This window comes from Alexandromys fortis, unplaced genomic scaffold (genome assembly GCF_014885135.2).
Source record: "Alexandromys fortis isolate MF-2015 unplaced genomic scaffold, M_Fortis_MF-2015_v1.1 scaffold_216, whole genome shotgun sequence".
In the NCBI taxonomy this organism is placed as follows: Eukaryota; Metazoa; Chordata; class Mammalia; order Rodentia; family Cricetidae; genus Alexandromys; species Alexandromys fortis.
This window is the reverse complement of record NW_026068089.1, coordinates 808812-815404: the sequence shown is the minus strand read 5'-3', so window position 1 is coordinate 815404 and position 6593 is coordinate 808812.

Below are 6593 nucleotides of genomic sequence, written 5' to 3'. Positions count from 1 at the left end.
TAATCAGGTTCTTTAGATATATAGAGATTATACTCAATATAGATAGATAATCTTCAACTTCTTCAAAGAGCTGTAGAAAATGGCCTTTAATCTAACTCAGAGTTTTGTGGTAGTGAGACACAATTGCTCCTGGCAACACCGCTCTATTCCCGAGAGAATGTTGAGCACCAAAGACACTCCACCTGGAGCCTTTCTTTTTGGCAGAACTGGCCTTGGGGCAAAGAAATGCCCATACCTCAACCACTGACAGAGATACAGAGCGTGCATCAATGGATAAAACAGGAGTGTCATATCCTGCCAAGACAGGGTAAGATAGTTTTGAAAAGTTGCTTGCCTTTGAAAATGGTATGTCAGTTATGTTAGGCCTTAGCCAAAGTTGGTTGCTTCAGCGCTGCAAACATGACTTTGGGTGATTGCCCAGGTAGCTAGTTGTCTCTGTGATTTGTTGCATGTTTTGGAAGTTGTTTTACTGAACTTCCTAATTACCCAGGTAACATTATTTCCCTTCTCAGATCTTCGATGGGGTTGAAGACTATATAAATGTAGTTACTTTTCTCTCATGACTGGGCCAAGTTATTTATTATACAAGACCTAAGCTAGTTAGAATAGGATATTTGTACTTATTGTATATAATTTCGTAGTAGGTTTAGAACTCTCTTACTTAAACAAAAGGGGGAGGTGTCATGGGAGGTCCTTCTGCTCCTCCAACCAATAGCTGCTGAGATACCAGCCCATTGGGGCGTGGTCTCTCTCCCTTTAAAAAAGCGGCTACTTCCCTCCGCTCTCTCTCTTCACTTTCTGCTCCGCCTACGACTAGACTCCCTTCCTGGTTGCGCAGAGGGCTGTTGTCTGGGACGGTGATCTGTAAGTTTTTTCCTCCTTAAATAAATACTACCCTATTAATCATAATTCCAAACTGGCGTGGCATTGTTTGTGACTTATGCCTTTAGAGGCAGGGGGATCTCTGTGAGTTCGAGGCCCGCCTGGTCTACAAGAGCTAGTTCCAGGACAGGAACCAAAAACTACAGAGAAACCCTGTCTCGACAAATCCCCCCCCCCAAAAAAAAGATGTGAGGGTCTAAGAAACTGACTTAAGGTGTGAGAATGCAAGTTATGAAGGTCTGAGTGAGAAGAATTTGAAAGAATGAAACATGTTCCAGGTTTCTCCCTCTCACTATGCTACTGCTATATTAAGACTCCAAAAGTTCGCCAGGCAGTGGTGGCGCACACCTTTAATCCCAGCACTCAGGAGGCAGACACAGGCAGATCTCTGTGAGTTCAAGGCCAGCCTGGTCTATAAGCGCAAGTCCCAGGATAGCTAGGGCTGTTACACAGGAAAAGCCTGTCTTGAAAAAAAAAAATAAACAAACAAACAAAAAAAAAGACTCCAAAAGTTCATAGTGATGAAATGCTGATAGGGTATTAAACTGGCAGGATACGACCACTGTGTGACTATACCACCTTTTTTATAATATGGTACAAATAGGGATTTTGTTACAGATACAAAGAGTGAGAACACTAATGTGTCTAAAACATATCTATTTGTACACTCAGAAATCTCTTGTGAGATCCAGGGAGTTGACTTGGACCCACCTTGAAGAGGTCAGATGCACTGTCAACCGCACTCCAGACAAGTACTGAAAATCAACAGCCTGAGTTTCCCACCCTTCCCTCAAGTACCAGGATCTAAGGAAAAAATTTCCCCTAAACTTAACCTTATCTTCTGTCCTACCAGCATCTTGCCAGGTCCAAGCAGTGCCAGACAGTTCTATAGCGCCTGGGCAATGTTGTGAAACAGTAAGCTAGCTCGGGAGGTGGCCAGCACCTCAGCGTTCCCAGGTCTCCAGATCAGCACGACCAACTCCTCACTTTCTAAAATAAACAGAAGAGGAATGTTGGCATTTAGGCATACCTGGTCCACTTCTGGGAGACCTGGCACAGTGCCTCACTCTTGTGCATGTCCAGTACACAGGCAGGCACCTTAGTCGGAGGCACCCTCACCCTTTTAAAAAGTGAGACCCCGCCTGCTTTCTCTCTCCTCTTCCTCTTCTTTTTCCTTTCTTATTCTCCCACCACTCCTCTGAGAGGCAGGCAGACAGGCGGGCTGGCACAGGCGGGCAGGCAGGCTGGCACAATCGGGAGGGCAGGCAGGCAGGCTTGTATGCCTTTCTCTCTTAATAAACCCCTTCCATGAGAGTCCTGTTGTATGGTGTTCCTTAGTGCCGTGCTTTTTTAAAAAAATATTTATTTATTATGCATACAATATTCTGTCTGTGTGTATGCCTGCAGGCCAGAAGAGGGCACCAGACCTCATTACAGATGGTTGAGAGCCACCATCTGGGAATTGAACTCAGGACCTTTAGGAAGAGCAGGCAATGCTCTTAACCACTGAGCCATCTCTCCAGCCCTAGTGCTGTGTTATTAAATTATAACATTCACAGCTTGCTTAAGACCTCTGGAAACATCAGTCATCTTTCTTATTTGTTTGTTTGTTTTGAGACAAGGTTTGTGTAAAAGCTCTGTCTGTCCTGGAACTTGCTTTGCAGACCAGGTTGGTCTCAAATTTAGAGATCTGCCTGCCTCTGCCTCCTGAGTGCTGGGATTAAAGGTACCTGCCACCACCATCCAGTTAACATCAGGCATCCTAATCTTTAACTTTTACCTTTTCTTTCTATCTGGAGACATCCAATCGTTTACCACAACCCTCAGATGCTTGAATAATGAGAGTAGCCACTGGAAAGGCGAGTCTTTGGATTATCACTGGAGCATAAAGGAATAGTAATGAGCGATTTCTAAGTAGCAGCAGCACGGTGGTTTGGAGCCTGCTTTTCATGAAGCCTGACCTGTGAATTCTAGGAAAAGGCAAAAAAAGCCTGGTTTTTATACTTGAAACCAAGTTAGGCCTCATTTTCTAAGCTTACTTTTTTTTTAAAAAAACGGCAACTTAAGTGTTCAGGTAACTTAAGGCTCTTTTTCAAGTTTTTCGAGTCAGGGTTTCTCTGTAGCTTTGGAGCCTTTCTGTTCTGGAACTCCCTCTGTAGTCCATGCTGGTTTTGAACTCCCGAGTGCTGGGATTGTGTGCACCACCACCGCCTGTCCCTTTAAGGCTCTTACATTTGTAACAACAGCAAGCAACATGCAACATGTCCATCTTTGGACCTCAAGTTATTAATAAAGTCAGAAATGGCTAGGCTCCTTGGGGAGGAGCTGAGATGTCTATGTGCAAACCTGGCAGATTGCATCCCTTCTGCACGCATGCCCAGTAAGCAGGCAGTGCCTTGACTGGCTGCATGGTCTCTGCACATGCGCTGCACCCTGCTGCTCCTGGAACAGGAGATCAGGCTACTAAATCTTCTAATGAGAATAGGGCCTGTCGCTGGGACTCCTGTAGGCACGAGTTAAGTTTGGAGGAGCCAGGAGGAGACTAGAGGAAGGAGGATGGGGTGTTAGCTGACTACTCTCGCAGTCGCTCTATCTTTAGTAGGGGCTGGTGGTAAAGGCACAGGCTCTGAAACCAGGTTAGAGACTATGTATGGCACAGTGTGCTTAGTGGGAGCCAGTGAAGCTGAAAATGAGCTCCCGCTTGTGAGTCAAGCTTAGGCAGGACGAGACAAGGGAAACCGTTGTTGACTTTCAAGTGGTTCTAGGCAGGAATGGGTGAGGTCAGGGGCCTTGGGAAGGAGTGCAGAGGGCTAAGTGCAGGGCGGGAGCCAAGAGATGCCAGGAATCCTTACTAGGAAGGGGATATGGAAAAGTTGGGATGTACAAGGGGTCTCGAACTCACAGAGATCCGCCTGCCTCTGCCTCCCGAGTGCTGGGATTAAAGGCATGCGCCACCACCGCCTGGCTCGTAGAGAGGCTCTTGTGTGATAGGAGGTCCTCGAGCTTCTGTGGTGGGACAACAGAGAGCGACCAAAGATGAGCTTAGGGGTCTCCTGAGCGAACAGACCGCCGCTGGCACCCGAAGGCAAGGCTGCCATCTTCCACCATTCTATCTAGCAGTTGTTTGGACAGACTAAGAACCAGATGCCCTTGCAGGGTAGCTGACCTTTGGGGAGATTAAGGGAGGTTCCTGGTAAACAGACACCCACCTTAGGAGATCCACTTTCCTGGTAAACAGAACTGGCCTTTAGGTGCTCGTGGGCGTGGGGCATCTGCAAACTTCATAGGCAACACAGTAACAAGCCGTGGGAGGCAAGAAGGCAGTTCCGACCAACGCAACTCAGCAGCCAGTGCTGGTTCAAACATCCGGAGTCTGACCTAAGTGGATTATTTTATGCTTATTTAAGCTCAGCAATCTGGTGAAAACTATTCTTGTGAGGACTATCTCAGTCCCACGTGCACACCACCACATACCTAGATCTCTGAGGAACAAAGCTAAACACGGATCAGACATGACATTAAACTCTTTGTAAAGTGCACGTGACACCGTCACCTTCCCTAAAGATAGGTTCTCTAGATTGACTGAGAGAAACAAGCTTCAAAATGCTGGTCTGCGGTATGGTTCAGTGTCTGAAAGTCCTTGGTCCTACAAACTGCTCAAAGGTAACCAGGCTACAGAACACATCAGCTCCAGCCTTCTGGCAGCAAAACCGGGTTCTGCATTCTTTTTTTCCAAGACAAGGTTTCTCCGTAGCTTTTGGAGCCTGTCCTGGAACTCACACCAGGCTGGTCTTGAACTCACAGGGTTACCACCTGCCTCCGAGTGCTAGGATTAAAGGTGTGCACCACTATTGCCCAGCATATACCTTTTCTTGAAGGAACAACCACGTGTGCTTAACATCCCAGTGTTGTGGAGTATTACGATGTGTTACATTCAATTATGCTGTGTAATATTTGCTTAATGATGCAATGACATGCTACATTTGATTAAATAAAATTAACCTGATGGAACAGAATTCCTGTTGTGCTGCCACTTAAGACAGCAGTTGCTTAAGGGGCAACTACAGAATTTAAACATTCTAGGTTCCTTTGGTGCTTGCCTGTGAGCACAAAGACCCTGGTGCCCCCACATTGAGGCTTCTGTTTACCTGGTCTAAGACCTGTTTAGCACATTTTCACTAAATTTTAGGGGGCTGCACTGGACTTAACAGTCAACATGGCCATTTTTGTGCCAGCACCATGCTATTTTGTCACTACAGGAGTTTAATACAATTTGAGATTGGATACTGATATATTTATAGCAATGTTTTCTGCTCGTAATTATTTTAGCTCTTTTTGGATGTGTTCTTCCACATGAACTTTGGGATTCTTTTTCTGTGTCTGTAAAGATGTTACTGAATTGTGACAGGACTGTACTGAACCCATGTATTAAGTCATTTTTACAATATTCGGCTTACTGTTAACAGGGGAGGTCTAATCCTTTCTTTCAATCTTGTATTTTCATCAATTTTTGTTGTCTTTCATTTTTCCTTAAACATCTTCATTGCAGAGGTCTTTCATACCCTTTGTTAGGTTTATTTCTGGGCTGTGTGTACCTACTCTTCACTTGAAGGCTACTAATTGACATCAAGTGTCTCTCAATCTCTCTTCACCATGTTTGAGACAGGGTCTCAAACCTGGAGTTCCCCATCTGCAGCCAATTTGGCCACCAAGCCTCATGGATGCTTCTGTCTCCAGAGCTGGATTATGGGTGCACATCTCTGCACCTGGGCTGTTTCTGGGGATCAAACTCAGGCCCTCCTGCTTGCACAGCAAGTTCTCCACCACCTGCCCAATCTTCCTATGCATCCATTTCCAGTGCATCAGATATGTCCTCTTCTCAACTCTTCAGGTACCAAGCACACACATGGTACACACACATATATATGTGCAGGAATACAGCAAATCCAATCTAGGAATATATGAAGAGATATAATCTCTCTCCAGTGTTTGCCCTGGGTATGCCAAGTAGGCTTACTACTTTAAAGTTAATATGGTACAGGCAACCTGTCCTCTGGCCTTGACATGCACAGTCAAGTATGCAAGCATACATTCACACCTGCATGTGCACACATAAATATGTTGTCTGTTGGACTCCAAGTGTAGTCATGTGACAGAGCGCAGTCTTGGAGATCTAGATTTAATCTCCAGCACCTTAAACAAATTAGAGACCTTAACAGAAGAGACACAGCCCAACAAGAGCTCTAGTCTTGCAGAAGACTTGGGTTTGGGTCTCAGCATTCACATCAGACTCAAAACTGCCTTTTCCAAGGACCCCTGGCATCTGTGGGCACTGCACGCACATAGACTCACACAGCCCAACAATACACACGTTATAAAGTACAATCAATTATAAATGCTTGGAAGGCTGCGGCAGGAGGACCACAAATCAAAGCTGGCATTGGCAGCAGTGACCAACACAATTCCAGAACAGTGACGAAATCTCCCTTGCAGAAGTTACCAAAAATGAACCTTAGCTTAAAAATTAGAGACTGGAGGGGCTGGAGAGATGGCTCAGTGGTTAAGAGCACTGTCTGCTCTTCCAGAGGTCCTGAGTTCAATTCCCAGCAACCACATGGTGGCTCCAAACCATCTGTAAAGAGATCTGGTGCCCTCCTCTGGCGTGTGGGTATAAATGGCGGCAGAAAGTTGTATATATAATAAATAAATCT